Source organism: Oryctolagus cuniculus, chromosome 12, assembly GCF_051225735.1.
Source record: "Oryctolagus cuniculus isolate XC-2025 breed Fujian yellow rabbit chromosome 12, ASM5122573v1, whole genome shotgun sequence".
Lineage (NCBI taxonomy): Eukaryota > Metazoa > Chordata > Mammalia > Lagomorpha > Leporidae > Oryctolagus > Oryctolagus cuniculus.
Window position 1 is genome coordinate 31,008,374 of NC_142878.1, and position 18,066 is coordinate 31,026,439.

Below are 18,066 nucleotides of genomic sequence, written 5' to 3' on the forward strand. Positions count from 1 at the left end.
AAGTGAGTATGTCCATTATCCTCATATTTTGCTGTGCTTTCTACACCTAAGTGATTGCTGATCTGCTTCCTTTTAGTATCAACTCATCTCCATTTTCTAAAGTTTTATATAAAAGGAATGACAGTATATACTCTTTTTTTTCCTAATTTGTTCCATTCAGTATAATTGTTTTAAGATTTATTCATCTTCTGTGTACTGATAATTCACTGTTTTTTATCTATTGTATATATGTATACTATAATTTGTTTATATATTAATTTGTTGGTTGACATTGGGCTGTGTCTGATTTTGAACTGTTGCCAATAAAGCTGCTATGAATATTTGTTTGCAGGTCTTTGTATGGACACATCATTTCTTTGCTAAGTATTTAGAAGTGGAGTGGCTGGGTCACATGGGGATTTTTTTTTTTTTTTTTGACAGAGTGGACAGTGAGAGAGAGAGAGAGAGAGAAAGGTCTTCCTTTACCATTGGTTCACCCTCCAATGGCCGCCATGGCCGGAGCATCACACTGATCTGAAGCCGGGAACCAGGTGCTTTTCCTGGTCTCCCATGTGGGTGCAGGACCCAAGGACTTGGGCCATCCTCCACTGACATTTGTGTATTATTTTGCAGAGCGGTTGTACAATTTTACATTACCATCAGGAATGAACAAGAGTTCCAGCTCCTCCACATCCTTACCAACACTTGCTTATTTCAGTCTTTTAAATTCAGCCATTCTAATAGATATGTGAGTGATATGTTGTTTTGTGGTTTAAATTGCATTTCCCTAATGATTAATGATGTTGAGCTTCTTTTCATGTGCTATTTGCCATCTGCTTCATCTGCTTATCTTTCCTGGTGAGACATATTTCTGATCTTTGTTTCATTAAAAAAATTGTTGATTTTCTTCAGTTTTTAGATTTATTTATATGAAAGAGTTACAGAGAGAGGGGGAGACAGAGATCTTCCACCCACTGGTTCACTCCCCGGATGGCCAGTACCGGGAGCTTCATCAGGGCTCCCATGTGGGTGGCAGAGGCCCAAACACTTGAACCATCTTCTACTGCTTTCCTAGGCCATTATTGGGTGGGCAGCTGGATCAGAAGTGGAGCAGCTGGGACAAAAACAGGCACTCATGGACTGCTGGCATCATAAGTGGTGGTTTTACCTGCTATGCCAAAATGCCAGCCTCAAGTTCTTAGAGTTTTTATAAAAATATATTTTAGATACAAGTATTTATTTACTTCAAAGATTTATTTATTAATTTGAAAGGCAGAGTTACATAGAGAGAGGGAGAGACAGAATCTTCCATTAGCTGGTTTACTCCCCCAAATGGTCGCAACTGCCAAGGCTGGGCTAGGCCCAAGCCAGAAACCAGGAGCTTCATCCACATGGGTGGCAGGGACCCAAACACTTGGGCCATATTTTGCTGCTGCTTTCCCAGGAGCATTAGCAGGGAGCTGGATAGGAAGTGGAGCAGCTGGGGCTTGAACTGGTGCCCATATGGAATGCCAGCACTGCAGGTGGTGCTGGCCCCTTTTGTCAGATAGACGTATTGCAAATATTTTCGACCAGTATGTGGCTTGTCTTTTCATTCTCTTATCAGTATATTTTGAAGAACAAAGGTTTTAGTAAAGTCAAGTTTTAATTTTTTGGACATTGCATTTTTAATATTTTTTCTAAGCAAGTTTTGCTTACCCCAATCTCGTAAAGTCTCCCAAAGACTTTCTCTGTTTTCTTATAGTAACTGCAGTTTCAAGCTGTAAATTTAGGTCTGTGGTGCATTTGAGAGAACTTTAAAATGATTTTTGAAGCTTGGATCCAAGTTCTTCTTTTTGTTACATATGGATATCTAATTTTTCCAGCAATGTATTTTGAAAATAATATTTTTTCACTCAGTTACCTTTGTGCTTTTGTCAAAATTCAGTTGTCCATTTTATAAGCATTTTATTTAATACTCATCACAACTATGTGTCAGACAATGTGCTTGCACTGGAAATATGTGTATCAGTGCTTTTTGATTGCAAAGACCAGAGACCAAGTATTGCTAGCTTAAATAAAATGATAAATGTATTGGAAGAATGTGAAACATAGTAGATTGAAGAAAAAGCTGAGCAATCAGATCTTAGCTACCTGGTTGATAAGGAAGCAGATAGTTCCCCAAAGGACAATGAAGCCTGTTAACACAGGGGAAGCCCTCTGGGCAGATGTCTCCTATGTCAGTGCTTAATTTTATCACACCCATAGATGGTGAGTCAGTGTGTGTGTGTGGGGGGGGTGGAATGTGGGGATGTCTGGCCTGTGGGCTGTATAAAGCCTGCAAAATCATGTGGTTAGGTCCTGCCTAGGCAACTGTAAGTAAGCACAATCAGTCTATAACAGGTTAATTTTTAAGTTGATAATTTTGTGTGGCTGGTGAGTGGCTTTATAAATATCCAGATGGCCCTTGACAGAAAAAAAGATTCCCTACCCCTGTGGTAAATGATTCCAGTTGGGTAATGTGAAAGAGTAAACTGATGGATATTAGAAAGTGTAGTGAAAATTCATTGCATTTTCTTTATATTGTATATTGTTAGAAAAATGCAACATGCTGAGGAAGACATGTAATATTGAATTTATGTAAAGTATCTCAAAATCTATTTAAAATTTGATGAGGAAATTTAACATTTCATGATAGGATACTGGGTTTTATGCTTGGAATAACTGACAAAATCTCTTTGATATTACTAATAATGATCTTAAATTCTTTCTTTTTTTTTTTTTTTTTGACAGGCAGAGTGGATAGTGAGAGAGAGAGAGAGAGAGAGAGAGAAAGGTCTTCCTTTTCCCGTTGGTTCACCCCCCAATGTTGTGGCCAGTGCACCGCGCTGATCCGAAGGCAGGAGCCAGGTGCTTCTCCTGGTCTCCTATGGGGTGCAGGGCCCAAGCACTTGGGCCATCCTCCACTGCACTCCCTGGCCACAGCAGAAAGCTGGCCTGGAAGAGGGGCAACCGGGACAGAATCCGGCGCCCTGACCGGGACTAAAACCTGGTGTGCCGGCACCGCTAGATGGAGGATTAGCCTATTGAGCCGCAGCGCCAGCCAATCTTAAATTCTTTAAAGTTACTCTTGGTAGGAGAAGGCTGGGCTGAGCTGATGCATTGACAGAAGGTGGCTTCTGCAGCATGATGGTCTTGTTATATGGTGGAACGGAGCTCTAAGACCAAGTATTTCAGTGAACAAGGCAGATCTTGTCTGCCCTTTTGTGAACTAACTTTGAAAGTCTAGCCCTGAATTTACACATTAAAAAAAAAAAAAACGATGGCAAATAGCAAAAAGAGGATTTATTACTTTTTTTCAATTGACAGATCATTTTTTATGTTATCAATCAGAATTCAGATAACTTAATCTTTTAAAATGTCTTTCACAGAGACATCTAAGGTTGAAATTCTTAATGGGTTTATGCATTGAAATTTTCATATCAAGTACTTCAAAATGTTTTCTTTAAACATATGCATATGTTACTGTACTAGTTTTTATAGTGCTGACTTATATTAATATTAAACTATTTTAATCTTTTGTAAAAGTTGACTTTTTACTTCGAATCTGTAAATTTTTTTGACAGATGTTTTAAAAACTCAAGAGTTCACCACAAGGGATAATACAGTGAGTACACTGGGATGTAAGAGTGACATTTGTCACTCCCCCTCTTCGTGGAGGAACGACACAGGACCCTGCGTTGTTCTTTCGTCTGCTCGGCCCTCCCCGGGTTTGCTGCTGGTTCTTCCCGGGTTGGCTACCGACCCTTCCACCTCCGTGGAAGGGCGGTTCCCCCTGCCACTTTCCCCACTTCTGCGGGGGAGCGGCACACCGCCGGCCGGCTCTCTCGGGGGCTGCTCAGGTGTTCCCTTTAGATGTTCCTGGTGCATGTTGTCTCTCTCCTCCTTTATAGTCCTCTTCCACCAATCCCAACTCTGCTACCCACACGCCGAGTACGCTGCTCTCCTCCAATCAGGAGCAGGTCCTGCTGTTTATTGGTTGAACTGGAGGCAGCTGTGTAGAAGCTGTTTCCTCCTCTCCCAGCGCCATATTGTGGGAGAGCAGATGCATAGAATAAGTCTTAATTCCAGTAACTTAGTCTAGTCCGAGTTGCTCCCCACAGACATTAATATCTGATCTTAAAGGCAGTGAACATGTTTGAGGAAGCCACTGAATGTACACAGCCAAGCCATGGTGACACCTCCAGGAGAGACCTGGGGGATACATAACTGACATTGCTTTCCTTCTTCTGATATGATATGTTATCATTTCTCCTACTGTTATGCTCTTTGAAATTGACGTGTTTTCTATCTTGCTTCATTAGTTGATAGTTTCCTTAGGGGTTGATAAAATGAGTGATTGTGCAATTGCATAAGGTCAGATCTATATTTTTATATTATATGAAACAATGTCCTTTTTGCTTACCTGTATGTTTAACATTTCTGGTGCTCTTCATTCTGTTGTATGGGTCTAAGTTTTCATCTGGTATTATTTTACTTCCTTCTGAAGAACTTCCTTTAACATTTTCTGCAGTATAGAACTGCTGTTTTTTTTTTCCTTCTTTTTAAATAGACATTTTTTGACACTTTTTCCATTGAGGTATTGGATCTCTGTCCCCTGTCCTTGTAATCTGGCAGGTAAGTGAGTTCTTTCATCCACAAAGTAGAGAAGAAATGAAACTCAGAGACTTCTGAGGCTTTATCATAAAAGACCAAGCAATTTTTCTTTTATTCACTTGAATAGTTGTTCTTACAGCTCTGAGCTGTCATGTGAGAAGATCAATATACTGGAGAGACTACATTGAGTACAACAAAGCCAATTGAGTCCAGCCTTCCAGCCTTCCCTGTCTCATATGGTATGGATAGATAAAGTTGTACTAAAGAAGAGCTATATAATGGCAAGATCTGAAAGTAAAACTATTTCTCATCTTTAGTTTATCCCAGCAAAAGATATGCAAAGTAAGAAAGAGCTTCAGAACAAAGGTCAAATCCAAGGTTCCATTCGAAAAGCATGGACTTAAGGTAGAGATAAAGCCAAGAATGTGAAACCTTTTTGTAGGATTTTTGAAAACAGATTTCCCAGTTGCTTCATAGTGGGGATCAGGAGGCAAAGATGGTCTACATCTTGAATAGATAAGTTAAAGGCTGGAGCCAGTCTCCATGGAGATTATTTTTGATAATAAATTTCTTGTGGGGAATAGCAGAGTTTGTGGTTTTGTTTTTCAAAACTTTGCTATAGCAAGATGTTAAATGAAGAAGAAGCGAGGGCTGGTTCTGTGGCACAGCAGGTAAGGTCACCATCTGTAGTGCCCGCATCTCATTTGGGCACCTGTTCATGTCACAGCTGTTCCTCTTCCCTTCCAGCTCCCTGCTAATGTGCCTGAGAAAGCAATGGAGGACAGCCCATGTGCTTGTGCCCCTGCACCCACGTGGGAAACCTGGTGATGCTTCTGGCCTGTGGCTTCAACCTGGCCCAGCCGTTGTTGTTGTGGCCATTTGGGGAGTAACCAGCAGATGGAAGATCTCCCTCCTCTCTGTGTCTCCTCCTCTGTTGGCAAAAAAAAAGAGAAGGCTAAAGAAACTCATCTGACTCCAAATATGATGACAGAAGGGGGCCACCAGGAAACCCTCCTGGAAGAATGGGTCAACTCAATCATCTGTGTGGCCCTAGTCATCCTCCTATGATGGGTAGATGAAGAAGGTAAATGTTTGATGTAGGAAGAAGACAACCGAATGTGCAATTTCATAATGGAAGGAAACCCTCTGAAGAGGAGCTGACCATGCTGGCTGAGTTAGTAAATGTGTGTATACACATAAGTAATGCTCTCTATCCTCACAGATAAATGATGTCAGGCTGAGAATTCCCTCGGCAGGGACCTTTCAGATGCAGTTCTATAAGTTTTCATGTTTGTCCCACTTTTTATATTGCTTATTAAAAATTAGTAATGTTTTTAGGTTGCAAACTGATTCCTCATCTTTGTATACTTAAAACACCAAAACTGCCGGCGCCGCGGCTCACTAGGCTAATCCTCCGCCTAGCGGCGCCGGCACACCGGGTTCTAGTCCCGGTCGGGGCGCCGGATTCTGTCCCGGTTGCCCCTCTTCCAGGCCAGCCCTCTGCTGTGGCCAGGGAGTGCAGTGGAGGATGGCCCAGGTGCTTGGGCCCTGCACCCCATGGGAGACCAGGAGAAGCACCTGGCTCCTGGCTCCTGCCATCGGATCAGCGCGGTGCGCCGGCCGCAGCGCGCCGGCCGCGGCGGCCATTGGAGGGTGAACCAACGGCAAAGGAAGACCTTTCTCTCTGTCTCTCTCTCTCACTGTCCACTCTGCCTGTCAAAAAAAAAAAAATAAAAATAAAAAAAAAAAAGAAAAAAACACCAAAACTCAGAATCTGAAGAAAGTAAATAAAAGGCTGAATACTCATTGCTATTAGTGTCACCTTTTTAACTTAGGAAATACTGATCATTGTTAACTTATTCTCATTTATATGTAATAAATTGCATTGTCTTTATTTAGTAGTGTGCATGCAAAATTATTTTAGAAGATAAAAGGTCTTGAAAGGTTCTTGAGTTGAAATAAAGATTCTTTCTCATTTAACATTTATCTATTTATTTTAAAATATTTATTTATTTATAAATAAATAAACTCCAAAAGGCAGAGTTACAGAGGCAGAGAGAGAGGTCTTCCATCTCCTGATCCACTCCCCAAATGGCTGCAACATCCAGAGCTGGGCCAATACGAAGCCAGGAGCCTGGAGCTTCTTCCTGCATGAGGGTGCAGGGCCCATGGACTTGGGCCATCTTCCACTACCTTCCCAGGCACATTAGCAGGGTGCTGCATCAGAAGTGGAGCAGCTGGGACTCAAACCGGTGCCCATATGAGATGCTGGCACAGCAGGCCATGATTTTACCTACTACCCCACAATGCTGGCCCCTCATTTAACCTTTAAAATAGTTTATTAGGTAGAAAGAGAGAAAGGGAGAGAGAATTCCTTTCCTCTGGTTCACTCCCCAGGTATCTACAACCTATCTAGCCAATGTTAGGAATCAGGAATGCAATCCAGTTCTCCCACATGGGTGGCAGGAACCTAACTATTTGTGCCACTGCCACTGCTTCCTGGTGTCTACATTAGCAGGAAGTTGGAGTCAGGAGCTGGAGGTGCATATGGAGCCCAGGCAGACTGATAAGGGCTGTGGACCTCTTCACCCTAGGCCAAACGCCCTCCCCAGTTTCCTTCTCTTAAAAAACAAGGTTTTTGGTGCCGGTTATTGTGGCATAGTGAGTTAAGCTGCTGTCTGCAAAGCCAGAATCCCGTATGGGCACCAGTTCTAGTCCCAGCCCCTCCACTTCTGATCCAGCTCCCTGCTAATGTGCCTGGGAAAGCAACAAAGGATGGCCCAAGCACTTGGACTCCTGTACCCATGTGAGAGATTGAGAAGTTCCTGACTTCTGGCTTCAGCCAGGCCCAGCCCTGGCTGTTGCAGACATCTGTAAAGTGAAACAGTGGATGGAAGATTGTCTAACTTTGCCTTTCAAATAAATAAATCTTAAAAAAAAAATAAAAGCCAAACATGGTTGCTAAGAATCATATGGACATTGTAGTACATCAGATTCACAGGGAGCTCATGGTAGAAAAGAGATTATCTAGAGGACATTTGTGAGTATGGCTTCTATCTAATGGAATAGATTGTAAATTGATACTTCTAAGAAATCCACAAAATGTTTGAAATAATTTTATCAGCTTGCATGGAAAAGAGCAGATTTTATACAATGAAAAGAGACTTTTGGATCCCCAAACTTGTATAGGCAGGAAGCAGACTGACTAGGCTGCTCATCTGCAAAAACGTGATATTTTCATGGAATGGAAGACTAACTTAGAGGGCAAAATCAAAAGACCAGAGGGAAGAGCCCAAAATCATTTGCAGAAAGGGGGATTGTGTCTAATTTTGAACTGGTAACATACACTCAAGTAGATTTTAGAATTTTAGTGTGTTGGTGATTTCCTACTTTGCTTCTTTTTTGAACAGGAGTACTTATTGGAGTTATTCTATGCCTGCCCCACCACTGTACATTAAGTATATGTGGGGCAGATACCTACTTTCTTCAGTTCACAGGTTTTCATTGAAGAGAATATGAATGTGAGAAGCTGCATGGAGCCTCATCCATGAATTTAATTTAGAGGATGAGATCCTTGACTTTGACCTGATCTCTTGAGTTTGTTGGGCTGATACTTTTTGAGGGTCTTGGGGAAAGGCAAATATATATATATATATTTTTTATTTTTTTAAGATATATTTATTTACTTGAAAGTCAGAATTAGACACAGAGAGAGAAGGAGAGGCAGAGAGAGAGAGAGGTCTTCCATCGGATGGTTCACTCCCCAGTTGACCGCAACTGCCAGAACTGCGCCGATCTGAAGCCAGGAGCCAGGAGCTTCTTCCGGGCTTCCCTCACGGATGAGGGGCCCAAGCACTTGGGCCATCCTCCATCGCTTTCCCAGGCCTCAGCAGAGAGCTGGATCGGAAGTGGAGCAACCGGGACTAGAACCGTTGCCCATATGGGATGCCGGCACTTCAGGCCAGGGCATTAACCCACTGTGCCACAGCGCTGGCCCCCCGAAAGGCAAATATATATTGCAGTAATTTTTCACCAGAAGGCAGACTGTGGCAATTTAAAGTCATTTCCACAAATTCACAAATTTTTTGGTGAAGATCTGTATTTTCTCTCTTTGAAATTTATAACTTTATGATTGCTATAACTAATAGGAATATACCACTAAGTGAACTCAATTGATGTCACAAGAAATGGGAATATCACCCAGCCACATCCTGTACAAACTTCTGACTTGTAATGTTATGAAACAATAAAACGGTGGTTGTTTCAAGCCAGAGTTTCAAGATAGTTTGTTACCAAGCATTACATAACCTGAACATGTGTTGATGATGAATTCTCTTCTTTTATGTTTCTGGAAATATCTTTGCCTTTTGCCTCCATTTTTGATCATTATTTTTGCTACATAAAGAGGTCTAGTTGGACAGTCTTCTTTTAGTGCTAAGATGTTATTCGTTCCATTGTTGTCTGGGCTTTCATTCTTCTGAAAAGCCAGTGGTCAGTCTTACAGACATTGAATATAATGTGCCTTTTGTTTTCTAGATATGCCAACAGTTTTCTCTTTTTGACTGATTTCCAGAAATTTGGTTGTAGTGTCGTGTCTTTTCTTATCCTCACTTGTTTCATTGAGCTTTTTCAATCTATGTGTTAATGTTTATCATTAAATTTGGAAAAATTTCCGTTATCTTGAAAAACATTTTTCTGCACCAGTATCTCTATTTTCTATGATTACACATATAATATGCAGTTGATATTATTTCATTTTTCACTGAGGCTTTTTTCTACCTGTTTTTTTGGGTTAACTTAGGGTCATTTTTATTCCATCTTCACGTTTACTTGTCTTGTCTTCAGCAGAGAGTAATCTTCTGTGAAGTCCATTCAATTAGTCTTTTTCTTTTTTTAAGATTTATTTATTTATTTGAAAGTCCGAGTTAGAGAGATGAGAGGCAGAGAGAGAGGTCTTCCATCCGATGGTTCATTCCCCAGTTGGCCACAATGGCCAGGTCTCCCATGTAGGTGCAGGGGCCCAAGGACTTGGGCCATCTTCTACTGCTTTCCCATGCCATAGCAGAGAGCTGGATTGCAAGTGGAGCAGCAGTGTCTCAAACTGGCACACATACGGGATGCCTGCACTTCAGCCAGGTTGTTAACCCACTGTGCCACAGTGCCAGTCCCCATTCAATTTGTCTTTAACTTTAAAATCCCGGGATGGGATTGTGGCACAGTGAGTTAAGCTGCTGCCTGCAATGTTGGCGTCCCATATGAGCAGTGGTTCAGTCCCAGCTGCTCCACTTGTAATCCAGCTCCCTGCTAGTGTGCCTGGGAAAACAGCAGAAGGTGGCTGCCATCCACATGGGAGACCCAGATGGAATTCTAGACTCCTGGGTTTGGCCTACCCCAACTCCAGCCGTTCTGGCCATTTGGGGAGTGAACAGTGGATGGAAGATATCTCTGTTTGTCTATCACTCTCTGTAACTGCCTTTCAAATAAATAAAAATGAATTAAAAAAATTTAAGATTTTTTTCAACTGTATGACATTTTCATTCTTTTAAATATTCAAAAGTTTTTTTTCCCTTTTTTGAGATGCCCTGCTTTTTCCTAGTTACATTAATATTTTTCTTTTTTTTTTTTAACTTTTATTTAATGAATATACGTTTCCAAAGTACGAATAATGGATTACTATGGCTTCCCCCCCATACCATCCCTCCCACCCACAACCCTCCCCTTTCCCACTCCCTCTCCCCTTCCATTCACATCAAGATTCATTTTCGATTATCTTAATATACAGAAGATCAGCTTAATATACATTAAGTAAGGATTTCAACAGTTTGCTCCCACACAGAAACATAAAGTGAAAAATAATAGATGATTTTTTTTAATGATGATGAAATCAGATCAGACCTATTGTCATGTTTAATCCCAGTGAGAGTCAAGTTGGGAGTTGATAGTTTTTTTTCTTTTCTTTTCTTCTTCTTCTTTTTTTTTTTTTTTTTTTTTTTACAGAGGATCAGTTTAGTATGCATTAAGTAAAGATTTCAACAGTTTGCACCCCCATAGAAACACAAAGTGAAATATATTATTTGAGTACTCGTTATAGCATTAAATCTCAATGCACAGCACATTAAGGACAGAGATCCTACATGAGGAGTGAGTGCACAGTGACTCCTGTTGTTGACTTTACCAATTGACACTCCTGTCTATGGCATCAGTAATCTCCCTATGCTCCAGTCATGAGTTTCCAAGGCTATGGAAGCCCTCTGAGTTCTCCGACTCTTATCTTGTTTAGACAAGGTCATAGTCAAAGTGGAGGTTCTCTCCTCCCTTCAGAGAAAGGTACCTCCTTCTTTGAAGACCTGTTCTTTCCACTGAGATCTCACTCACAGAGATCTTTTGCCAGAGTGTCTTGGCTTTCCATGCCTGAAATACTCTCATGGGCTTTTCAGCCAGATCGGAATGCCTTTAGGGCTGATTCTGAGGCCAGAGTGCTATTTAGGACATCTGCCATTCTATGAGTCTGCTGAGTATCTCACTTCCCATGTTGGATCACTCTCCCCTTTATTTATTCTATCGGTTAGTGTTAGCAGGTACTAGACTTGCTTATGTGCTCCCTTTGACTCTTAGTCCTTTCATTATGATCAATTGCGAACTGAAATTGATCACTTGGAATAGTGAGATGGCATTGGTACATGCCACCTTGATGGGATTAAATTGGAGTCCCCTGGTATGTTTCTAACTCTACCATTTGGGGCAAGTCAGCTTGAGCATGTCCCAAATTATATATCTCTTCCCTCTCTTATTCCTACTCTTATGTTTAACAGGGATCACATTTCAGTTAAATTTCAACACTTAAGAATAACTGTGTATTAATTACAGAATTAAACCAGTCCTATTAAGTAGAACAGACAAAAAAACTACTAAGAGGGATAATGTATTAAGTTGTTCATTAACAGTCAGGGCTATGCTGATCAAGTCACCATTTCCCATAGTGTCCATTCCACTTCAACAGGTTTCCTTTTTGGTGTTCAGTCAGTTGTCATCGATCAGGGAGAACATATGGTATTTGTCCCTTTGGGACTGGCTTATTTCACTCAGCATGATGTGTTCCAGATTCCTCCATTTTGTTGCAAATGACTGGATTTCGTTGTTTCTTACTGCGGTATAGTATTCTAAAGAGTACATATCCCATAATTTCTTTATCCAGTCTACCGTTGATGGGCATTTAGGTTGGTTCCAGGTCTTGGCTATTGTGAATTGAGCTGCAATAAACATTAGGCTGCAGACCGCTTTTTTGTTTGCCAATTTAAATTCCTTTGGGTAGATTCCAAGGAGTGGGATGGCTGGGTCGAACGGTAGGGTTATCTTCAGGTTTCTGAGGAATCTCCAGACTGACTTCCATAGTGGCTTGACCAGTTTGCATTCCCACCAACAGTGGGTTAGTGTCCCTTTTTCCCCACATCCTCGCCAGCATCTGTTGTTGGTAGATTTCTGAATGTGAGCCATTCTAACCGGGGTGAGGTGGAACCTCATTGTGGTTTTGATTTGCATTTCTCTGATTGCTAATGACCTTGAACATTTTTTCATGTGTCTGTTGGCCATTTGGATTTCCTCTTTTGAAAAATGTCTATTGAGGTCCTTGGCCCATCTCTTAATTGGGTTGTTGGTTTTGTTTTTGTGGAGTTTCTTGATCTCTTTGTAGATTCTGGTTATTAACCCTTTATCTGTTGCATAGTTTGCAAATATTTTTTCCCATTCTGACGGTTGTCTCTTCACTCTCCTGACTGTTTCTTTTGCAGTACAGAAACTTCTCAATTTGATGCAATCCCAATAGTTGATTTTGTCTTTGACTGCCTGTGCCTCCCGGGTCTTTTCCAGAAACTCTTTGCCTGTGCCAATATCTTGAAGGGTTTCTCCAATGTTCTCTAGTAACTTGATGGTGTCAGGTCGTAGATTTAGGTCTTTAATCCATGTTGAGTGGATTTTTGTGTAAGGTGTAAGGTAGGGGTCTTGCTTCATGATTCTGCACGTGGAAATCCAATTTTCCCAGCACCATTTATTGAATAGACTGTCCTTGCTCCAGGAATTAGTTTTAGATCCTTGATCAAATATAAGTTGGCTGTAGATGTTTGGGTTGATTTCTGGTATTTCAATTCTGTTCCATTGGTCTATCCATCTGTTTCTGTACCAGTACCATGCTGTTTTGATTACAACTGCCCTGTAGTATGTCCTGAAATCTGGTATTGTGATGCCTCCAGCTTTGTTTTTGTTGTACAAGATTGCTTTAGCTATTCGAGGTCTCTTGTGCCTCCATATAAATTTCAGCACCAATTTTTCCAGATCTGAGAAGAAGGTCTTCGGTATCTTGATTGGTATTGCATTGAATCTATAAATTGCTTTTGGGAGAATGGACATTTTGATGATATTGATTCTTCCAATCCATGAGCATGGAAGATTTTTCCATTTCTTGGTATCCTCTTCTATTTCTTTCTTTAAGGTTTTGTAATTTTCATCGTAGAGATCTTTAACGTCCTTGGTTAAGTTTATTCCAAGGTATTTGATTGTTTTTGTAGCTATTGTGAATGGGATTGATCTTAGAAGTTCTTTCTCAGCCATGGCATTGTCTGTGTATACAAAGGCTGTTGATTTTTGTGCATTGATTTTATACCCTGCTACTTTGCCAAACCCTTCTATGAGTTCCAATAGTCTCTTGGTAGAGTTCTTTGGGTCCCCTAAATAAAGAATCATGTCATCTGCAAAGAGGGATAGTTTGAGTTCTTCCTTCCCAATTTGTATCCCTTTAATTTCTTTTTCTTGCCTAATAGCTCTGGCTAGAACCTCCAGAACTATATTGAATAGCAGTGGTGAGAGTGGACATCCCTGTCTGGTACCAGATCTCAGTGGAAATGCTTCCAACTTTTCCCCATTCAATAGGATGTTGGCTGTGGGTTTTTCATAGATTGCTTTGATTGTATTGAGGAATGTTCCTTCCAAACCCAGTTTGCTTAGAGTTTTCATCATGAAAGGGTGTTGTATTTTATCAAATGCTTTCTCGGCATCTATTGAGAGAATCATATGGTTTTTCTTCTGCAGTCTGTTAATGTGGTGTATCACATTGATTGTCTTGCGCACATTAAACCATCCCTGCATACCAGGGATAAATCCCACTTGGTCTGGGTGGATGATCTTTCTGATGTGTTGTTGCATTCTATTGGCGAGAATTTTATTGAGGATTTTTGCATCTATGTTCATCAGGGATATTGGTCTGTAATTCTCTTTCAGTGCTGCATCTTTTTCTGGCTTAGGGATTAAGGTGATGCTGGCTTCATAGAAAGAATTTGGGAGGATTCCCTCTTCTTCGATTGTTCTGAATAGTTTGAGAAGAATTGGAGTTAGTTCTTCTTTAAATGTCTGGTAGAATTCAGCAGTGAATCCATCTGGTCCTGGGCTTTTCTTTGTTGGGAGGGCCTTTATTACTGTTTCAATTTCTGTCTCAGTTATGGGTCTGTTTAGGTTTTCGATGTCTTCCTGGTTCAATTTAGGTAGGTTGCATGTGTCCAGGAATCTATCCATTTCTGATAGGTTTCCCTGTTTGCTGGCATACAAGTCCTTGTAGTAATTTCTGATGATTCTTTTTATTTCTGTGGTGTCTGTTGTTACATTTCCTTTTTCATCTCTGATTTTATTGATTTGGGTCTTTTCTCTTCTTTTTTTAGTTAGTTGGGCCAATGGGGTGTCAATTTTGTTTATTTTTTCAAAAAACCAGCTCCTCGTTTGGCTGATTTTTTGTAAAGTTTTTCTTGATTCAATCCTGTTGATTTCTTCTCTGATTTTAATTATTTCTCTTCTCCTACTAGATTTGGGTCTGGTTTGCTGTAGGTTTTCTAGATCCTTGAGGTGAATAGAAAGCTCATCTATTTGGTGCCTTTCCAATTTCTTGATGTAGGCACCTATTGATATAAACTTTCCTCTTAACACTGCTTTTGCTGTGTCCCATAAGTTTTGGTATGTTGTGCTGTTATCCTCATTTACTTCCAGAAAGTTTTTGATTTCTCTTTTGATTTCTTCTATGACCCATTGTTCATTCAGGAGCATGTTGTTCAATCTCCATGTGTTTGCGTATGCTCTAGGGATTCCTGAGTTGTTCATTTCCAACTTCATTCCTTTATGGTCTGAGAAGCTGCATGGTATGATTCTAATTCTTTTGAATTTGCTGAGACTTGCTTTATGGCCTAGTATGTGGTCAATCCTAGAGAAGGTTCCATGTACTGCTGAGAAGAATGTATAATCTTTAGCTGTAGGATTGAAAGTTCTGTATATATCTGTTAGATCCATTTGGGCTATAGTGTCGTTTAAATCTACTGTATCCTTGTTGATCTTCTGTCCTATTGATCTGTCTATTTCTGAGAGTGGAGTATTGAAGTCCCCCAGTACTATTGTATTGGGGTCTACGTCTCCCTTTAAGTCCGTTAACAAATCTTTTAGATAAACTGGTGCCCTGTAGTTAGGTGCATATACATTGATAATTGTTATATCTTCCTGTTGAATTGATCCCTTAATCATTATGTAGTGTCCCTCTTTGTCTCTCTTAACGGTTTTTGTGGTAAAGTTTATGGTGTCTGATATTAAGATGGCTACGCCCGCTGTTTTTTCATTTGTGTTGGCATGGTATATCTTTTTCCAGCCTTTCACTTTCAGTCTGTATGGATCTTTGTTGGAAAGATGTGTTTCTTGTAAGCAGCAAATAGATGGGTTTTGTATTTTTAACCCAATCAGCCAAACGGTGTCTTTTAACTGGACAGTTCAGGCCATTCACGTTCAATGTGACTAATGATAAGTGGTAACTTTGCCCTGCCATTTGCCAAAGATAAGTTCTAATATATGCTTTGAATTCCCTGTGATCTTTTGCTGTGAGCTTTCCTTCCTTGGTTTCCTTCCTTTACCTTCTTTCATATTGATGACCGTGTTTCTTTGTTTCTGTGTGTAACACATCTTTAAGCATCTTTTGCACGGCTGGACGAGTGGCAACAAATTCTTTCAATTTCTGTTTGTTATGAAAAGTCTTTATTTCACCTTCATTCACAAATGATAGCTTTGCAGGATATAATATTCTGGGCTGGCAGTTGTTCTCTCTTAGTACCTGGGCTATATCTCGCCATTCCCTCCTAGCTTGTAGGGTTTCTGATGAGAAGTCAGCTGTGAGTCTGATTGGAGATCCTCTGAGAGTAATCTGACGTTTCTCTCTTGCACATTTTAGGATCTTTTCTTTATGTTTCACTGTGGAGAGTTTAATTACAACGTGTCGTGGTGAGGGTCTCTTTTGGTCGTGTTTATTAGGGGTTCTGTGAGCTTCCTGTACTAGGATTTCTCTGTCCTTCTCCAAACCTGGGAAATTTTCTGCTAATATCTCACTAAAAAGGCCTTCTAATCCTTTCTCCCTCTCCATGCCTTCAGGAACTCCTAGAACCCGAATGTTGGGTTTTTTAATAGTATCCTGAAGATTCCCGACAATATGTTTTAGATTTCTAATTTCCTCGTCTTTTCTTTGGTCTGACTGTATCCTTTCCTGTTCTCTGTCTTCTAAGTCCGATATTCTCTCTTCTGCTTCTCCCATTCTGTTTGTAAGGCTCTCTATTGTGTTTTTCATTTGATCTATTGAATTCTTCACTTCAGTCACTATCACAGTTTCCTGTTGTACTAGTTGTTTCGTTTCATTTTGATTCCTCCTTAATATTTCATTTTCACGAGAGAGATTTTCTATCTTGTCCATTAAGGATTTCTGTAGTTCAAGAATTTGTTTTTGAGAACTTCTTAATGTTCTTATCAATTTTTTGAGATCTGCTTCTTGCATTTCTTCTATGTCATCATCCTCATAATCTTGAATTGGGGTGTCTTTTTCATTTGAGGGCTTCATGGTGACTTCCTTGTTTTTATTACCTTGGTTTTTGCGTTTGTTATTTGTCATATTGGAGATATTTGGTTTCTTCACTGTGGTGCTTTTTTTGTTATACTATGACTCTAGATTAAGTGGACTATCTGTTTTTGATGGAGCCTTAGGGCTTGAGATGGGTGTGGCCTGAGAGCTCTGTTTGGTGTGCCAAAGGTGACACTCCCAGGTTAGGCGTGGTAAACCTCTCTCTCTCTCTCTCTCTCTCTTTTTTTGATTCAAAAGGGAAGTTATTCTGCACAGCTGAACGAAGTTGGAGGTAGTTAGCAGGCAAATGATATACCCACAGGAGCCAGAGATCAGAAGCTCTTTCCCAAGGACCACACAGGGAATCTGTTCGGCCCTTAGAGTGGGCTCAAATTCTCCTTCAGTCTCCCACTGGGTTGCCAAAGTTACGGAATTGTAGCGTCTCTGGAGAGTGCTCACGTGAATTCCGTGAGTTCTCTCCCCCACCGTCTCTTTTTTCACAGTCTCAGTTCAGTAGCACCATAAATTTACTAGTTCCTAATCTCCTGTTAATTCGCCCCACCCAGAGTCAGGTTTTTCTGCTAGGCTCAGGGCCGGTGCAGACCTGAGGTCGCTCTGCTTATGACGTATGTCCAAGATGGCGCCTGCTCTTTGTCTTGCTCACCCTTGAGAGGTGAGCGGAGAGAGAGAAACCCGTGTCCGTACCAGTCACCTTTTTTTTTTTTCCCTCTCTCTCTCTTCCAGTTAGCTTGGTGAAGTCCCCCCCGCCCCGGGGGTCGTTCCCTCTAGTCTCCTCTCTCCACTTGCCTGCCGGTGTCTCGGGTTATTGAGGTTCGGCTCACCTCGCGTTCCAGCGCTGGTGTGTTGAGTCTGCCGCTGGTGTCCCGAACTGTGGGCTCCCACGCTCTCCACCCAGGTCTGCTCCCCTTCCAGCGCCGATGTGTGGATTCAGAGCCCTGGACGTCCCAAGTCTCCCCGCTGTTGCACTCTCCTTCGAGCACTTGCGCGCAGACCCTGCAGCTTGCGCAGCTCAGTCCCGCGGCTCGGCTTCCGCGGCTCAGTCCCGCGGCTCGGTCCTTCGGCTCGGCTTTCGCGCGCGGTGGGCGACCTTGTTCTCCCAGTAGGTCCTCCGATTCACGCCCACTGGATCCAGAAGAGTTTTGTCTGCAATATTTTCCTGGTTCTTTTTTCTGAGGCTACCGTAACTCCCCTTTTATTAAACTAAATTTTCCCGGACTATCGGTGCGCGCCCTCACTATTCCGCCATCTTGGCTCCGCCCCCTACATTAATATTTTTCTTTAAATCATGCATATAATAGTTCTTAGAAAGTCCTTGTCTCGTAATTTTATCTCAGCCATTCCTAGGTCAGCTTCTGTTATCTATTTTTTAAATTGTTTATGGATTGTATTTTACTGCTTCTTTACATGTCTATTATTTTTCAATGTATGCTGTACATATTGGACACCATGTTATTGTGAGTCTTGATTTTATTGTTCTTAATAGAATGTTTTCTTATGTATTAGTTTGATTCTTTTGAAGTTTTTTTGTT